The following is a 19,388-nucleotide window of genomic DNA, read 5'->3' as shown; positions in this document are numbered from 1 at the left end:
GGGCTGGTTGGCCAGGGAGCCTCATGTTGGGATTACAAGCATGCACTGCCACATCTAGCTTTTATTTTTTAACGTGGGTTTTGGGGATTGAATCAGGTTCTCGTGTCCAGCTATCTCCTCAGGCCCGTTGTGGGCTTTTTTCATCTCATTGCTAGCAAGAGCTTTGCATTTGCAAGACTACAACCCTAGGCTGACTGAGCCGGCATGGGAACCTCTCTCCACTCAGAACCCACTGAGGTCACTCAAGGGGATGACTGCACTCCAGGGGAGTTCTCCTGTGTGGAGGGCAGCAGCTGCTCTCCTCCTCAAGAGCCTTCCCTGGACCAGAGTCTCAGGGATACCTTCACCTTTCTGCCCTGCTCTGGGCCTGATGGATCACTCTCCTGGGCAATCGCTCTTGTGCATGGTGGCTCTCACTGGAGGTGGACTTCCTGATGACCAGGGAATTTCTTGTCCTTTGGTTTGAAATGAAGACATGAAGGAACTGGTGGTTGGGAAAAATAAATGAGATCGTTTCCTCCTAGTTTTCTAGATACTTCCTTTGGATTCCTTGAGAGTTCCTTTATACTCTCATTGTCCCTTAAGTATCTATCCACCTTTAGGAAATGTTGGCTCCCTTCCCTCCAACTCTAATGCACCCCAAGGCAATCTCTTTTAGGCTGTGAATTCACTAATGACCTGTGGTCCCCAACTCTGAGGCTGGTATTCTCATCCTACTCTGGGAGGGACTTGGGAGAGGGATGGGGGTTGCTAAGCACCCAGGCTCCATCACTGAGTGCTGTGTTCTGGTTTTCTTTGGGTGTATGTATGCATGCCCATGTGTGCAGAGGACAACTCTGGGGGCTGTTCCTCAGGAGCTCTTCAGCCTGATTTTTTGAGACAGGGTCTCTCACCGAACCTAGAGCTTTGGTTTGGCTGGACTGGCTGGCCCCACGGCTCTTCCCATTTTGGTTTCTCCCCGGTGCTGCGGATACAAATGTGAGCCACCAAGGTTGTTATCTGAGTTTCAGGGTTCCAACCCAGATTCTCATGCTTGCAAGCCAAGAACCTTATCCACTGAGCCAGCTCCCCAGTCTAGCGCCCTGGTTCTCGGCTTGTGAAGACAGGTCCTTCCCTCACCTTTATAAGTCTCTGTTATTCCAGGAAATGGTGAGAAGAGCTAGTAACGCGTGCTTAGACCTGTTAAATTGAAATCATTGGTCATGTGGTACTAGCCCAGGTAGAGCTTACTGTGCTTCAAGTACAATTCATGTTGGCCTCAAACCTGATCTGCCTTGACCATCCTGGCTACCAGTCCCCACATGTAGTTTAAGTTAGTGAGAATGAAATAAAAGCTAAAATTCCAAGTAGTCACATTTTAAGCACCCACAGCAATAGTAAGTGCATTTGGGTATTCTCTTAGACAGCACAGAAATATAGAACATTCTAGAACATATTACAGAAAAGTTTCCACATTAATGATGTCCTCTGGCTATGTCTGCTTTCTTTCTGACATCCCTCTTGCCTGTGTCTAGCAATACCACCCACCTAGATCTTCCAGCTCGCCCTTGAAGCTGGGTGTGCCGGGTTGGGGTTAACAAGAGATTCTGGGGGTAGGTGCCCTCAAACAACATTGCTGAGCTCTGTGCTCTGATTCCTTTTGTGTCACAGTTTTTGTTTTTCCAAAATGTGGACAAGCCTAGGTTCTATATCAGGGAACTGTGGAGATCAGGCAAAAAGATGCAGGTCATGTACCCAGGGACGCACAACAGGTATTACGTGAGGATAGACTGAATCATTCTCAACTCATCAGAAGTTCTGCCTCTCCCCCTTCCCTCACACTGTCACCTACTGGGTGAGTTTATGTCCCTCCCAGCAATCTGTGTCCTGAGTCATTCTCCCCCAGGCCTAATGGGTCCCCAGTGTGTCCCTGCAGCCTCATCTCTGGCTCCCTATCTCTAAGCTATCCCTGTATCCTCCTGGTCAGAGAGGTGGTGGTGGTGGTGGTGGTGGTGTGTGTGTGTGTGTGTGTGTGTGTGTGTGTGTGTGTGTGTGTGTGCGTGTATCCATGTTTGTATGTGTTGGTGCTTATAGATGTTTATTCCCAACAGTGAAAAAACTTGAGTGCTATTCCTCAGATGCCGTCCACTTCTTTTTTTGAAAGAGGGCTTCTCACGCCTTGGAACTCTCCAAGTAGGCTAGCTTGGTTGACCAGTAAGCCCCTGGGGTCTGCCTTTCTCTGTCTACCCTGTGTGGGGATGATGAAGTGAGGCATTAACATATGCCTTTTCTTTGACATAGGTTCTGAAGATTGAATTCCAGTCTTGCAAGCACTTACCTGATTAAATAGACTCCCTAGACCCAGAGGTATCTTTCTGAAATAGATACCTGATCATATGTTTCCATCAGAAAATACCCAAATTGTCCCCCGCATCTTAGGGGTTAAATGCCACCTCCTTACAAAGCACACGGCCCGAAGACGATCATTATTGTGTTGTCCTCTTCCCTTGCTCTGATTCTGCTGGGGGATCTAAACAACTGGGTGGCTAGATATGGGTCACTCTCATCCTGATGCCATCTGGTCCTCGCCTTGCCTCTCTGAATACTCCCACCTGTGCCGTCTGTAGCCCCGCAGGCCTTTGGGCCACCTCTGCTCCCAGTCCCTATGGTTCTGGTGCTTGTTTCTGTGAGAGCATTAGGAATCTAGGACACGACTGGGCCGTCTTCAGCCACGCTCCCAGGTGCTCACCCACTAAGGCCGTTTTCTGGAAGGCTCTCGAAGGTCTCCAGTGAATGGGGATGATGCTGTTGGATTTAGTTTCAGGGCCAATGTCCCTTCCTTCTCTATACCCCACAGAGCACAGCTCTCTTTACCAAAGCGAGCTGTAGACAGAGGCAGCCTGCTGCCCCACCGTGAGGTGAGGTGGTGACTCAGGGGATAACTGTGGGCAGGGGGGCTTTCCAGCAACCTAGTTAGCTGAAACCACACAGCAGCCTTCCCAGCCGGTGGGGTGACCTACTTCTCAATTCCTGTAGCCTCAACGCCCAGCCGGCAGAATGCTGATGAGGGAAGCCATGCTGGCCTCTGATGAGAAAAGGGGACGGAGATGCCACTGATTGATTTGACCTTGCAGAGCTGTGGGGACAGGATGTTCTGTTCTTTCTGATGCTGTGAAGTGGTCTGGGTGAAGGGGACTTCCTGCTAATCTGGTAAGTTCCTAAGGAAGGGGGACAGCCAAGGCCGCTTAGTCACACTCAGCCAAGAGATTCTTTATTCAGCACCCCTAACCTTCCCGGGTGTATTTCCCAATTAGAAAGGAAAAAAATCCCAAAGCGTTCCTCACCCAGGTCCTCATTGTGCGTTTTAGGGCTGAGGTGAAAATTGAACTCTGCGAGTTTCATTGAACTGGGTCCCCATGAGGTTGGCAGCTGGTCGCTACATCCGGGCTGGTGCAAGGGCTCCCGTCTCGGCATCCCCGGCAGGAGGAACTGCAGGTGGGGCATCGAGGTGGGCACACTTACCCTGCCTCAGGCCATCCAGCCCCAGAGAGATGTAGAGACACCCAGCCCAGGCCAGCCACTGTTTTCTCCATTCTTTCTCCTGTCTGGTTCTAATTCCACAAGAGCACCTCCTTCTGTATGAATCTTTCCCAGCCTACCTCCATTCCTGTTCCACAGGGATGGCCCCAGATTTCCCTCCTGGGACTCCTGTCAGTAAAAACCTCCCTAATTGGCTGTGGTTTCTCTCTCTCCACTCCGCTCTCTCTGGCTAGGACATCCCTGGAAGCCAGCAACCTACTACTGAGCACTGTCAGCCCCAGGAAGGAAGAGGGCCTGTGAATATTGACCCTCCAGGTACCTAAGATGGCAGGCTACAGCCCATCCTGCAGGAACCAGACTTTTAGACTCCCCGCCCCCAAGAGTTTTAATTGCAGGTTGGATGGAGAAGGACATTGTAGAATAGTAGAAATGGGCCTTTAGAGCCGATGGCTTAACCTGACTTGCCTCCCTCTGCATTTACTGCGCGCAGGCAAGCGCGGCAGGATCTGCAGGCAGCATGTGGAGCAGGGGGAAAGGGGACTCGGGTAACTTCTCACACAGGTACTATTACTACTGCTGAGGCACACAAGGAGTAGGTGGAGAGCTAGTTAAGACCTGGTCTGACTAGATAACTTGACTTTTAGGGTTTCTTGACTTCTCTGACTCTCAGTCGACTCATCCGTTGAATGGGTTTAATCATAATGACCACATAGGAAAGATGTAGAAACAGCCTGAATGAATGTCCGTTGACAAAAAGATGCACACAGGAGGCATGGCATCTACAATCAATGAAATAATATTCAGCCCTCGAGAAGAAGGAAATTCTGTAACAGACAATAGCACAGGTACGCCTTGAGGACGTTATACTAAGCAGAATAAGCCAGGCACAGAAAACAAACACCGCATGACTCCATGTACTTGCAGCATCTGGAAAATAACCACTCACAACTCAAAGAGTGGAAGGGTAGCTGTTTACCAGGAGGTGGTTGGGAGGAGAGAGTGGGCATGAAGTTTCCCCAAAGCAGGATGGATAAACTATAGACACTGGACTGATCGTCAACAGTAATTTCTTGAACACTTACCTGTCTGTTAACACGGACAATCTCATATCGAGAGTTCTTACCACAATACAAAAAAAAAAAAATTATCTGCTAATATGGAAACGTCTCATGTTTTCATTTCTGATCCTATCAGAAATTTAAGTATCGATGAGATGTTGTCTCTCTTATGGAAATGTAGATTTATGTATTTCCAGCTCACTTAATTAGTTCTAAGACAGTGTGCCCAGTATGTGATGCATTGGACTGTTGGTAGCTGTGCCCACTAGTTGATGGCTGAAGGAGGAGCTCAAAGAGGGAGACTGAGGCAGGTGATGATGCACGAGCTGGGGTTATTTGGACTTTTAATTCACTCCTCTAAAGAGCACCCCCCCCCCATGTCAAGTGACCTATGTCGAGGTCAGAGGGTGGCCTTAGGATTCAATCCCTCACCTTCCAGGCTGTTTGAGACAGGGTCTCGTTGTTAATTTTTTCTGTTGTGCATGCTAGTTGGCCTTCGAGCTTTGGGAGACTCTCCTGTCTCTGTCTCACACCTCTCTGTGGGAGTGCTGGAGTTAGAGGTGTGTTACGGCAGCCATCTTTTTGAGGGCTCTAGGGATTCGAACTCAGATCTTCGTGCTTATGTCAAACGTGCTTTATGCGCTGGGCCATCCCCCCAGCCTCTAACTCACTCTTTGAAGTCTTGAACTTTATGGAAACGTCTCATGTTTTCATTTCTGATCCTATCAGAAATTTAAGTATCGATGAGATGTTGTCTCTCTTATGGAAATGTAGATTTATGTATTTCCAGCTCACTTAAAAAACTCAATAGACATTTTCATTTGCTGATTTCAGGCAACAAGGCCAAATCTCTCTTAAATAAATGACAACATGTTTAGGAAGTGTAAACTGAGGCCTCTTTCTCAACCTCGTCGAGCTAACACTTCCCCCTCAGTGTCTGGCGCAGTCTGTGGATCCCAAGCTCTTGTGGCCACTAAATCATGGTGTGCTCAGCCCTTAGACACCTACAGACTCAGGAGAGTCTGGGGTCTGGGGCAGTGAGCGAGGAGGGAGTTTGCAGCCCCATCCTTTGTCCCCCACTGAGGCCTGTGAGTTACAGAAAGCATTGTCCACATGGCGGCCAGTTACATGTAAGGTTGACTGGATGTCAGGTCCAGCCTCAAAAACCTGACGAAATGTTTACAAACTGTGGAGAAACCTAGGAAAACTGATCCTCTTGAAAACTTTTGTGTCTGAGCTGCCACCTGAGGGATAGTGTGGCCCCCACCGCCCCTGGGTCTCCCACTTGTCTCCAGCCTGGAGCACTTCCTGAATCAAGTCATCATCTGCCTCCTTGTTAAAGGCTGCTGACCACAAATGAACAAGCTGCCGTTGTCTCATCACTTCTGTGACCGATGTCACCCTGTGGGCTACCCATCCTTCCCACCGCAATGGGACAGAGGGGCTTGACTTCCTGCAGAGGCAGGATGACAGCCTTGTCAGGCTACTCTCGTGATGAAGCAGGTCTGCAGCCCAGAGCCCCTTACTCTCTTCAGCAAGTCTGTGCCTGTTCTTCCCCCAAGGCTAACTATCGAGGACGACACTGGTCACCTCTATCCTCCTACCCCCTGTACTAAATATGCCCCCCAGCATCTTCATTCCAAGTATTGACTCCCGTGGGGAGGGTGTGGCCATCTGGACCTCAGGTCTAGCTGAAACCCCGTTTCCTAGTTGAGCTCTACAGCAGTCTCTCTCCCATCCAATAAGGGACAAAGACAGTATGACTTAGTAATGTTCTCCCAAAGAGCAAGTTGACAGTGTTGATCAGGGACTTACGAATGTTCCTATCCCAGAACTTTAACTCCCAGACATTTGTGTCAAGAACAGGCCAGGTCTGTAAGCACTGATTTCCATTCTTAAATGTATGGGGAGTGATCATTTTATATATCTAAAATAGAGGCATCAACAATAAATTCTGCTATTTACATACATAAAATATTTTAAAGTCATTAAAATCCACTTAGGGGCTTGGGAGAACACTCACCTGGTAAGTACAGACTTGGTGTGCAAGCTTGAAGGATTTCCCCAGCATAAATGTATAAGCTGAGCAGGGTGGTGTGCATCTGTAACTCCAGTGCTGGGGTGGGGGTGGGGGTGGGGGGGCAGTAGCAGACAGGCCACTAGAACTTAAGGGACAGCCAGTCTAGTCGATCAGTGAGAGACCCTGTCTCAAAAGAGAATGTAGGAAGTGATAGAGGAAGACACATGGCGTTGACCTCTGACCTCCACCCCACCCCCCACATGCATGTGTATGCATGTGCACACAAAAAAGCTAAATCAGTTTAAAGAGCAGCTAATAATATGAGAAGATATTAATGTTATGATATTAGATTTAAACTATTAAATCTAATTAAATGTAAAAACAAATATGCATGTAGACATGGCATGTTATGTATTTGTGAAGAGAAGGGATGGGAGGAAAGGAGAGAGAGTAAGAGAGAGAGAGAGGGAGGGAGGGAGAGAGAGAGATGGGGGGTTGACTCTCACCTAAAGTTTCTGGCTGGTGAACACTGGGCCCATAGGGTTAATATGGAGCTGGAAAACTCCTTATCAGCCAGTAGCATGGTCACATTCTCTGTAGTTCAATTCACTGCTTAGCATGACTTATGCATGTGTCATTACAAACTGGGCTGCATACATGAATACTTAACATCGCACTCCAGCTGCCGTACGGCATCCAGTGTGGCACCAGCCTGTGCGGGTGCAGAGACTAGGAGAAATGGGCTGTGCCGTGCAGCTGAGGCCTGAAGTGTCGGTACATTTCTTAGGAAGACTCTCCATCATTAATATATGTGTGGCTGTGTGTGTGTGTGTGTGTGTGCATGTGTGTGCATGTGTATGTGTGTGTGCATGTGTATGTGTGTGTGTGTGTGCATGTGTGTGTGTGCATGTGTGTGTGTATGTGCATGTGTGCATGTGTGTGTGTATGCATGTGTGTGTATGTGCATGTGTGCATGTGTGTGTGTGTGCATGCATATGTGTGTGTATAAGAATACACCAAAACATGTAGAATGGCTCTTCCTAGCCAAGAGACGATTGTAACCGATTTCCTTTTCCTTTCCCAGAGTGCTCTGCTTTCCTCTAATTTTCTATAATGATCATGTCTGACCTAGAAAATATTTCAAAATGATTCAGCTAACAGCAATGACTCAGCCAGTGAGAACGCGGCCTGTGTCATTCAAGATCTCCTTCATAGAAACCTCTGGAGCTCGATCCCTCACCCTGGCGCTGCCAGTGTTGGCAAAGAGCAGAAGTGGGCTCCCAAAGCCCCCGTTCCCTGACATCTGGGACCAGAGTGAAGACATGGCCGTGTGTTGGCCTCTGCCTCCTTCCCTGGACCAGTCATAGGTCCAGAGGGCAGTGAGAAGCAGAGAGGACCACATTGTGGACCTAGCCGCGTGTGAGCTGGCATCCCAGCACGGTTACAGCGTCTTTACCTCCTGAGGCCTGGCCTCGTCTATAAACTTCTGAATAATTCCATTCATAGAGTCCTAAATGAGAGGAGAGGTAAAAGTTTAGTACTGGACTCATACCGCAACCGGCCTGGAATTGGTGTGTGCATGTGTGTGTGTGCATGTGTGTGTGCATGCATTCCTGCATGTGTCTGTGTGGTATGTGTGGTCTCTCATCTGATAAAGGGTCCAAGATGGGTTTTGGCATGCACTTCTGAAAGCTTTGGATGAATTTATGAGTTCTATTTTACAACCTGCTGGCCCTGTTAGCAGGAGAGGGTTATGGGAGTCTCTGGGTTCTGTGTGGACAGGACTGTTTCTGCTCTCCTCTCTTCACAGCAAATGTGGAAGAGGCTGGTGGACAGTCTTCAGTGTTTTCTGAATTCACTTTCTTATATGTCTGTGATGTGTGGTGTGTGGAGGTCTGCCACGGTGCACCTGTGGAGGTCAGAGGCCAACCTCTAGTGTCGATTGGTCCCCACCTCCTACTTCACACGAGACAGGGTCTGTTATTATTTGTTGCTGTGTGCACCATGCTCAGGGACCCACAAGCTTCACCATCCCCCGCCTCCCATCCCCCATCTCACTGTAGAAGTGCTGGGGTTATAGATGAATGCTACCATGTCTGGCTTCATGTGGGTTCTGAGGAGTCAAACGTAGGTTCTCATATTTGTCCAGCAAACACTGTACCCACTGGGCCATCTTCTCAGGCATGAATCTACTTCCAGTAGATTCCATGGACCCCAGCCTAGGTGCACTTTATGAGCAGAAAAGGCAACAAACAATAAGATAATCTCACTGCCCCCAGTAAGAGATGGATGACCTTGAGAGGAACACCATCAACATCATCATTACAGCCATCATCATCACCACCAAGTATATCTCTAGCATCATCGGGCATCATCGTCACCATCAAAACGTAATGGTCAGGTGATAGCTAGTGGAGAGGCTCACTGGAAGCTCCGACTTGGTGTGGTCCACATCCTCCCTTCACCCTGGTTCTTGCTTTTCCTCTCCAAGTACTTGGAAGCTGCCAAGTACTTGCCTTGCGGTGCCCCTTACAAGAGACCACTGCCGTTGCTGTTAGGTGACTTGGCCAGGAAGGAGGGCATATGGGTGATGGCTCTGTCCTGGCAAGGAGCGTGTGTGCCATCGCAGAGTAATCCTGCACTGGCACCATCGGGGCGATGTGGGCAAGAACAGCACAGCGCAAGGCCAAGTGCAAATTGTTTTAAAATGCACAAATGAGCTTGGTTCAGGTGCTGCCAAAGAGTTCTCCATTTCAGCAGAGAGTTATTCTGTGCACTTTTACTACGCTTATCCAATAAAAGCACAACTGTTCACGGAGTCGTTAAGCTGTGCTTTTAGGAGACGCCGTCAAGGAAAGCAGGCCACAAATGGAGCCTGATTTGCTAACTGGTTTGAGTTGCTTTTGTCAAAGCCACATCAAACCTGCAATCTGCAGGCTCTCCTTCCCTTGTGACATTGTCACTCTGAACACTTGAAATCGATTCGGTTCTGTGACACCTTTAGTCATTTGAAGGGCCCACGTGTGCTCAGGCCTGTGATGTGGCTCCTGACCTCAGGGAGGAGCCATGAAGGAAGCAGGATGCTGTCGGGAAACAGGTGGTATGGAGCGTGGCTACTATGGGGGTGAAAAAAGGAGGACATAATGTCATCTACCAGAAACCTTTCTGTCTGTGGCTCCACTTCAGTGCTGGCCTGTGCAGTCTCATGGACTTTTCATGGCCCTGGTTGTCAAAAGCAGGATGAAGGGTGTGGGGGAGCATGGGGAGACGTTCTGAGACCCACTTGATCTGATTTTATCCAGAAAATAAAGTTTTCTATACACTCACCCCAGATCTTTGGCCTCTTGGTCAAAGTTGGGTGATATTCCGCTGCTGGCTACTGGGGGTTCTGTACATGGTCCATGGCTGCTCTGGTCCAAAGAGGATTCTTCCAGCAAGAAGCAAGGGAGCAGAGGTCATCAGGCAGACAAATGATAGTTTGCAAATAGTTTGGGATGAGGGAGTAGTTTGTAGCAGGTAGGCAAGTAGGATTTTGAATCTCTCCTGGAGGCTCAAGGAGAGGGGATAAGAACCTAGACTCCTTTCTGGTGCAAATAAAGTCCTATCATGCTATCTTGGAGGTGTCTGATCTCATCTGGAGGAGGAGACTCTATGTACTTCATCCTCCTCATCTTCAAGGCCTACAATGTGCAAGACCCTTCACGAACTATTTGCTGAATGACCAAATGCATCCACACAGCTGGCCAAGGGGTCTTCTTAAACAGAATGGTAGCCGTAGACCAGAAATCCCTGCAGTGGCATGCTGGGACTCAGGAACCCAGGCTTGTATTCACATACCCCTCAGGTATAGATAGTCATGTTGGCAGCTCACCCAAGTCAAGTCACCTCGCCACTTTGTGTCTGCATTTTCTGAGTATGTCCTGGGAAGATTAAATGAGCAGGTGGACGTCATGTATGGTGTACCTGGCACACATCTAGCATGAAAGACACAGCGGCTGTCTGTGTTTTCAGCTAGACTCTTGTGAGCAATGAAGAGGACTCAGATTTTTGTAGTAACTGGGTCTTTCAGGCCCCAGCAGCCCCCAGTGACAGGACTCTGGCAGTGTTTGGAGAACACAAAGCTATCTTGTGTGTTTCTTTTGGTGTCTGTCACTGGGGAAAGTCATATGCTGACCCTAGGGCTTAGTGAGCAAAGGCACATGTCAAATGAGGTGACCCTTGCTCTTGGGGTGGATGCTAGCCGCTCAGTCTATAGGAAGTCTAAGGACTCAGTTTCCCACAGATCGAGGTCAGCCCATGAAAGCCAGACCTCTGCTGAGCAGGGTGAAAGATGATTGCGGCCTGCTGGCTCTGTCCCCAGTGGCTGGCCCTCTCATTCCACACCACCCTGTCCTCTTCCTGACGTCACTGACTCTTCCCCTAGCTGGACAGCCTTGAAGTATAATTGTAAGCAATAGAAACCAAGTGTTCCATTATTGTAACCCAGTTCTGAAAAATGAAAATTGGGCAGAATGAGGCAGCCACCCAGTGGTGTTAGCGGCAGCAAAGGCTAACTTAATTAGAGAGCTGCTTTGAGGCCTTGGGCAGGAAGTGAAACAGCTTTCAATGGCAAGCATTTCTCAACCATCCCATGTACTAGTAGTCCTGGCATGCTTACCCCTTTGTCTCCTTAAAGGAAGAGCACACACATAGCGAAGGCAAGCTGGGAGACGGAACAGAGTCCCACATTGTCACTGAGCCCCTGGGAAGCTGGTCTTCATTCCCAGAAGGCTCAGTGGCTCAGGAACACAGAGCCCCAGGGCATGCATGTCCTGTTGGGTGGCTGAGCCTGAGTGGTTTGGGGCAGATGGTCTACTTCTTCTTGGTTCCACTCACCAACTGGTCCTCCCAAATCTGTCACAATTGGGGAAGCTTTATATGTGGAATTGACCACCCTAACTTCTAAGTGTAGCCCCATTTGCTGGGGATGGGGAAACCTAGTCCTCACTGGAATCATTTGCTGCTCTTGCCCAATGCTGCTGCCCTGATTTCTTCCACAAGTCAGGCTCTTTGCACAGAAAATAAAACCTCCAGAGAAGTGTGGCTGGCTAAATCTTTTCCCGAGGAATTTATTTCCTGGGCTCCAGACTCACAGAAATACAGAAGTGGGAAGGAAAGACAGACAACGATGCTACCCACCACCTCTTCTTTAGCTGCATTTCTACTGATTTATTTATAGATGTCACACAGGATATGGCACCTGGGAGGAGCTCGGTAAATAGTCCTTAATTGATTACAACACGGAAATCTATCTGAAGATCTTGAAGGAAATAGGTACTTTGGTTATTCAGTTTTTCAAAGTAGTCATCAATTTTAATCAGCAGCAGAAATGGTTCTAGATAGAGGCATGTTGGTTCAGGCCCAAAGCAGAGAGAGTTCAAATGCAACAGCCTGCAAAGGCCGCGGCCTTAGTTACTTTTCTTAAAAATTCTCATGATGGATGACTGTTCCTTCTCCTGGCCTTCACCTTTGGTTCCATATTATTGGACAACAGGCATTCTAATTTGTGAGTGTGTGTGTGTGTGTGTGTGTGTGTGTGTGTGTGTGTTGTGGTGTAAGATGTATATGTGTGTGGTGTGGTGTAAGATGTATATGTGTGTGATGTAAGATGTATATATATATATGTGTGTGTGGTGTGGTGTAAAATGTATATATATGTGTGTGTGTGTGTGTGTGTGTGTGTGTGTGTGGTGTGGTGTAAGATGTATATATATATGTGTATGTGGTGTGGTGTAAGATGTATATATATATGTGTGTGTGTGTGTGGTGTGTGTGTGTGTGTATGTATGTGTGTGTGGTGTGGTGTAAGATGTATATATATGTGTGTGTGTGGTGTGTGTGGTGTGTGGTGTGGTGTAAGATGTATATATATGTGTGTGTGTGTGGTGTGTGTGTGTGTGTATGTATGTGTGTGTGGTGTGGTGTAAGATGTATATATATGTGTGTGTGTGGTGTGTGTGGTGTGTGGTGTGGTGTAAGATGTATATATGTGTGTGTGTGTGTGTTGTGGTGTAAGATGTATATATGTGTGTGTGTGTGTGTTGTGGTGTAAGATGTATATGTGTGTGGTGTGGTGTAAGATGTATATGTGTGTGATGTAAGATGTATATATATATATGTGTGTGTGGTGTGGTGTAAGATGTATATATATATGTGTGTGTGTGTGTGTGTGTGTGTGTGTGTGTGTGGTGTGGTGTAAGATATATATATATATGTGTGTGTGTGTGGTGTGTGTGTGTGTGTGTATGTATGTGTGTGTGGTGTGGTGTAAGATGTATATATATGTGTGTGTGTGGTGTGTGTGGTGTGTGGTGTGGTGTAAGATGTATATATGTGTGTGTGTGTGTGTGTGTATATGTGTGGTGTGTGTGTGTGTGGTGTGTGGTGTGGTGTAAGATGTATATGTGTGTGTGTGTGTATATGTGTGGTGTGTGTGTGTATGTATGTGTGTGTGGTGTGGTGTAAGATGTATATGTGTGTGTGTGTGTGGTGTGTGTGGTGTGTGGTATGGTGTAAGATGTATATGTGTGTGTGTGTGTGTGTGTGTGTGTGTGTGTGTGTGTGTGTGTGTGTGTGTGTGATGTGTATAATCTGTGTGAGTGCCTGAGAGCTTCTGGGGATTCTCCTCCCATCTCACCCTCGAAGCATGTGATGCTAGGCATGTGCCACCATGCCAGTTCTAAGTGGGCTCTGAGGCCTCTGACTCAGGCGCTCACCTGTGCACAGGTCAGCACTTTACCCACAGAACCATCACCCTGACTTCAGTGGCAGGCATTCTGATGAGGCCCAGGGACACGAGAAGCTAGAACTCCCATCGCTGCCCTTCCGGCATCTCCCTTCCTAATCCTGTCCCCCCTTTCCCATACAATGAAATGCCCCGGCCTTGGCCTTGAACTTCCAAGTGTAGCAGTGGCTCCCCTTCCCCTTGCCCCACCTCCCCTGGGGGAGCTAGTCCAAGTTACAACCACCTGTCTGCTGGTATCCATCTCTCCCTGTAACTGCTCCCCCAAATCGCAGAGTCACATGTGCTAACACCCCAAAGCTCCCACAGGGCCAGGGAGGGAAGAGTTTATTTACTAAATCCTGGGCGGATGAATGCAGAGCAGACCAGGTCCCTGGGGAAGCTACTCATTTAGTCTGTGGGTCCTGCAGGTGTATTTCCAGCCTTGTGTCCCACAGTTCTCCTTCTTCCTGAAGAGAAAGCCAGAGTTCTCATCTTGTGAAAGGTCAGTCCTACTTGAAAAGCCGTTTTATGGGTTCTTCAGAGGGGCTGGAGATGCTTCCCCTTCCCCTGGGGAGAAGCCAAGGTGAGGGGTTGGCAAACGCTGCTGCCCGCCGCTGGCCGACCTGAAGAGCTTGCCCTTGAAGTTAAATGAAAAGGCCTGTGTCTTTGTCCTTTGCTTTCAATTCCTGCCTTTGTTCTTTGTCTGGCAGGGCTGGGAGAGCCTGGTGCTCCCTCCACCTCAACTCCTCATATCCTGATAGAGTTGATGATTTCCTCCATTGGCTTTCCTGCCTAAATGCACTTGAGGTGACCACCATGAAGACGGAAAGAGCACTTCCCGAGGTCCAGAGGCTAGCTGGCGAGGGCTGCACCCTGCTGAAACCCAAGTAGTTCTTTTTTCTTTTCTTTCTTTTCAAGCCATGATGAGAAGTGGCTGTGTTCTCGGGTGCAGCTATCGTAGAAAGGCTGACAGCAGCGGCCACTTGGGTTCCTAGCGCTCCGGAAACTACCCACAGGCCATGGCCTGCTATTCTGGCCCGTTAATGTCCTTGCTTCAATCGGGTTGATTATTCTAGTGTTCATCAGCCCTGATTCCCTGCTCGATAAAGCCCCGACCGTTAAGGGGAAGTGTTTGTCATCTCGGCACCTGGTTTCAGGACCAAAGTTCTCGCCTCACAGTTCTGCAAAGCAATGCAGAATCACCTTTGCTCAGGGATCTCTGGTGGCTGAGTGCAGCCGGGACTATCCTAGGAGCTGTCTGGGTAGGCCAGGTAGGCGGCGGTGGGGAGTTCAGGTGACCAGGACTTCTAGGTTGCCATGGAGATTATCAGCCATCTGAGGAAGCCTGCTGGGAGGGGTGAGAGGTGAGGAACCCCCCCACCTGAGCATGTTGTCTGCCTTTTACCAATTTCTTGGCCCCCGGTGTACACATCCTGGAACCGGGCTGTCCCTAGTCTCTGTTGGTGGCTACTTGGGCCCTGGACTCTGGAAACAAAAGGGAAGCTAAGCATTGTGACTTCTCTCAGGAAACGCACCAAATTCATGCTTCTGGGTTCTCTCGCAATTCTTCAGGGGCCCACAGAACCCAAGGGTGATTTTTGTGGGTGTCCAGGAAGGGGAAGGTGCCTCTTGCCATATTCAGTCTGTGGGGCCCAGCTACCAACTTGCCCTGAGAACCCTGCCCTCAGAATTTCTAGCCACTCACTCCAGTTAGGGGACCTGGCCATGATGAGCCTCCTACCAGCTCTCCATTGGTAATTGCTGTGATGATTAATATTGATTATGAACTTGATAGGGTCTTAAATAGTCTTGGAGACAAACCTCCATCACGAGAGAGAGAGTTTCTAGATGAATGGAGGTGAGGAGATACACCCAAAAGGTGGCTGGTCCTGGAATGAATAAAAATGAGAGTGAGATGAGCATTGGCGTGCATGTCTCTTTGCTTCCCAGCTGCAGACGCCGCGTGGTTCACACCCCCACTGCAGGGCTTTCTCTGCCTCCCGCCAGGAGCCAGAAGGAAGTTTTTTTTCCCTCAAGCTGTGTGTGTCAGGTAATTTGCCACAGCACCGAGGGAAGTAACCAGTGCCATCTCCAAAAGCTTTGCCTACACCGTCTCCTGAATTATGGGGCCTTTAGGAGGTAGGCATTATTAATCTCGTTTTTTACAGAAGGGAGAGCGGAAGTTCAAGGTCACAGAGCTGACAGCTGTCAGAGCGTCGGACGTCTCACCCTCTCTGTCACGGCACTTGCTCAGAGGCATGCCGAAGGACCTCACCCCCCATCGTGTCCCCCCGGATGGGCACTGGGTTTTATTTCTGCAGCAGCTCCCATGGTTGTCCACCTTGTCCACTCCTCATCTCGATTCTCGGTAGCTTTTGTCTTTTGCTCCCTTCCCACGTCCTTAAAGGCACCAGCCAAGCCTGTTTCACCCAGAAACACCTGGTCAGGAAGCTCAGGTGTTGGCCACCTGGGCACTGCCAAGGGCCAAGTCCATGTAATTAGCCAACTGAGCCCGGGGTTGGGGAAGAGCTGGCCTGGACCATGAGGCCCTGTAGCCAATGGAGCTGGGGTTGGGGAAGAGCTGGCCTGGAGCATGAGACCCTGGCTCTGTAGAATGCCTTACAGTGGAGAAGGCAGGCAGTGGGTTGTTTTTGTTTGTTTTGTTTTTGTTTTTGTTTTTGTTTTTCTTCTTGCTGTAGATTTTAAATATGGAAAGGCAGGCACTGTCATTTCAGTGCATTTGGGAGCAGTATTCACAGCCCTGGGGAAGGGATGATGGCCACCATGGTCACCGCTGATTGAACATAGATTCTTTTGTCCTGAAGGGAAGGTCCCCTGACAGGTTTAGAGCTAGTCATGCTTCTAAGAATTGTCTCATGACAGAGGCAGGCAAAGCCAGGGGCCTCTCTGCAATACCCATGGGCCTTGGCAAAGGAGTCTTGGAAAAGCATGTTCTTTCTTCCAGAGTCACAAAGGACACTGTTGGGAGAGGGTTGTGGAATGGCAGTGTGCCAGACAGCCCTGTTTCTCCCAGAGTGGGGATGAAAAGCATTTACACCTTAGCCTCATTCTTTAAAAAAAAAAAAAAAAAAGAAAGAAAGAAAGAAAAGAAAAGAAAAAAAGAAGGAAAGAAAGAAATGTATTTTTTTATCAATTCTTTGAGAATTTTGTACATGTTCCAACTTTGTCTTTGTCGCCCCCACCCCCACCACCTGACAGTTTCCAATTTGTGCTGCTCATATACTCATGGATATATTCTACTGGAGTGAGTTTGGTTTACCAGGGGCCACACCCTTAAAAAAAGGAAAAACAACCCAACTCCCTTTACCAGCAGCCACCTACTTCCAATAGTTCCTCAGCTAGACAGGGGCTCAGGAGCACTGTAGAATGTCTTCGACTCGTGATGCATGCTGGGATGTCAGCTGGCTTGGTCTTGTGTGGGTTTCATGCAGGTAACCATGGCTACTGTGAATCCTTGGCTCAACAGTCCATCCTGACCAGAAGCCAGACGGTCCTTCATGACCTCTGGCTCTGAGAATTCTCTGCTCTCTCTTCCACAATGGTCCCTAATCCTGTGAGTGTGAGTGTGTGTGTGTGTGTGTGTGTGTGTGTGTGTGTGTGTGTGTGTGTGTGAGAGAGAGAGAGAGAGAGAGAGAGAGAGAGAGAGAGAGAGAGAGAGAGAGAGAGAGAGAGAGCGCGCAGTTCCATAAATGGAGCTGTGCTCCCCACAGACACTTACTTTTCACAGTTTGGCTACTTTTGAGTTTCTGCGTTAACCTCTGTCTGCTGCGTGAAGTAGCTTCTCTGCTGAGGTCTGAGAACTCGGTCTCGTGCTTTATGCCCTCAAAAGGGGGACTGAGGATGCTCATGTTCCCAGGATAAAGACCAGCACGCTTCACAGCATTCCCCCAAAGCAGATCCCCCACCGGCGTCACTGGGAACTGGGTGGGCTCAGCTTTGATGTTTCCCTCCTCACCCAGGAAGCAGGCCTGTCTCTCTCTGTCTGCAGCACTTGGCTTCTCTGGCCCACAGAATCTATGACCCACCTTGTAATAGAGAAGGCTCTCATTTGACTATTAAATTGAGGCTCAGAGAGGTCAAGGGCTGAAGACAATAAGCTGGGATTCAAATAGTGACCCACGTCCCTTTATCCTAGGACAATGGAAAAAAATAGTGTCAGGTGGCAGTCTCAGGTTCCCTCCACTCTGGGAGTCTTTTCTTTATCTTTGAGGAAGGAACTGGAGGGTTGGTACCATCTCACACTGGACCCTGGGGGTCCACGGCACACTGAAGGTTTTACAGAGAGCCCCCTGACTTTGCTAGTTTCCTATCAGGGTAGACAGCAGCGTTTGGAAAGCTCCTCAAGATTCACGTGTCAGGACTGCACATAGCGGTATGTGCAGGGGAAGTGCTCTGAAGGTGCTGGGCCCACAGGAAGTGGGAACTGTTTCTAACACAAAGGATGTGGCTCAAGACAAGGTCTGAGAAATGAAAGTCAAGAAGGGAGAAGAAGTGGGATCCCGAGGTGCCCCAGGGACGAGGAAGTGGCTTTGTTGGCAAAGGTAGGCAGAACGGCAGCCAAGTGAGGTCTAGGGTGAACGCGGCCGCCATTTTCCTTCGACAGAGGGATTGCTGCGTGAGGTATAGGAGCCTGGAGAGTGGACATTTGTACATGGAGATTCCCAGACAACTCTCAGGGTGTCTTCACAGAGACTCCTCCTGAGGAGAAATGTAACTTGCAATATGTCTCATTAATGGCCTCCAATCAAGTTGACAATTGAAATGGACCTTCGCAGCCTCAGAGGGCCGACTTTCAAGGAGTTACTTAGAACCACTGTCGAGGATCATAGCAACCTTGAGAGAGCTTATGCTTCATTGGAATAAGGCTTTCTCTATGTTTCTGATAAGTTTATTAGTGATTTTAGCCTATACTCCAGCAGTACTTAAAAATGTTCCTGCATAGAGAACCATAGGCTATCAATGACGAAGCAGAGTTCAGAGGCCACATACCCCCCTTTACAGGTAGGGAAAGGGGGTCAGAGTGAGGTTACCCCAACAGTCTCTAGGCTGTCTGTTCAGTGCATGGTAGAGTTGGTGTCTTGATTTTTTTTTTTCCAGGACTCAGTTCACAGGGACATATCCACCCCACGGGGACTCAGTATTTATGTGCTAAGTGGATAGCACATATTTTTCCTTATGCTCCCAGGCCCTGGAAGGCAGGGTACCTTTATCTAGTAGACAGGAATGGAGGCGTTGACAGCACAGAGGCACTGTGCTTGGGAGGAGGAGATAGTTATGGTGAGAGCAAAGGGCTCTGATTCAGGACACATTGGTAGGGTGGATCTCTATCTTTGGGGATGGACCAGAAATAAGGGTCATCAATACCTATTGATGGTCAATGTTGTCAACTTGATAGAATCAAGGGTCACCTGGGATATGGGCCTCTGGGCATGACAGTAGGGGTTATATCTTGGTTAGGATAACTGAGGTGAGAAGACCCACATGCTCATCACCCTTCCCTGTGGGATGCTGTGAATGACTGTATCAGTGGGGGAAGGGGGCTGGGTAACAGCACACGTTCGGATGCCATGTGACCAGCTGCTTCAAGCTCCTGCCCTTGACTGCTCTGTACCTCTGAGCTGTGAGCCGTAACATACCCTTCCTCCCTTCAGTCGCTTTCGTTAGGGTATTTTATCACAGCGACAGGAAAAGAAATGGAGGCAGCACCCTTAGGACTGTGAGGAGGAGCTTCACGGGGTAGGCAGGGGATGGAGATTCGGAAAAAAGTGGGGGCTGAGCAGACCCTGGAGGGAGGCAGTGACTCCAACATCAGGAAGAGATGCGGTGGGTCTCAAGTCCTATGGTATATCACCCCCTCCCCCCACAAACAAGCTGTGACAGACTAGGTAGGTTCTGTGGACGTTATAAGAGCAGGAGTCTGTGACTCACTTTCCGGGCTCTTCATCTCAGAGACCTATGTGGTTAGATGCCAGACTCAGTCACTTAGCTTTTGACACCTCCTCTTCTC

General features: G+C 48.9%; 1 long non-coding RNA gene across 36 annotated transcripts in view; it reads left to right on the top strand.

The window, feature by feature from the left end:
• Positions 1–3,006: 3,006 nt before the first annotated feature.
• The window catches only part of LOC128115271 (uncharacterized), a 307,172-nt gene continuing 290,790 nt past the window's right edge, over positions 3,007–19,388 (top strand). For 10 of the 36 annotated variants that reach the window (XR_008220082.1, XR_008220077.1, XR_008220092.1 and 7 more), the window contains exons 1-3: positions 3,011–3,189; positions 13,789–13,862; positions 14,071–14,247. This is a non-coding gene — a long non-coding RNA (uncharacterized LOC128115271). Of the gene's footprint in view, positions 3,190–11,815; positions 11,911–13,788; positions 13,863–14,070; positions 14,248–19,388 lie in introns of all 36 variants that reach the window. The other 26 variants (XR_008220061.1, XR_008220083.1, XR_008220060.1 and 23 more) reach the window with 9 other exon arrangements.

Source organism: Peromyscus californicus, unplaced genomic scaffold (genome assembly GCF_007827085.1).
Source record: "Peromyscus californicus insignis strain IS unplaced genomic scaffold, ASM782708v3 Scaffold_1__1_contigs__length_55948999, whole genome shotgun sequence".
In the NCBI taxonomy this organism is placed as follows: domain Eukaryota; kingdom Metazoa; phylum Chordata; class Mammalia; order Rodentia; family Cricetidae; genus Peromyscus; species Peromyscus californicus.
This window is presented reverse-complemented; position numbering and strand designations above follow the sequence as displayed.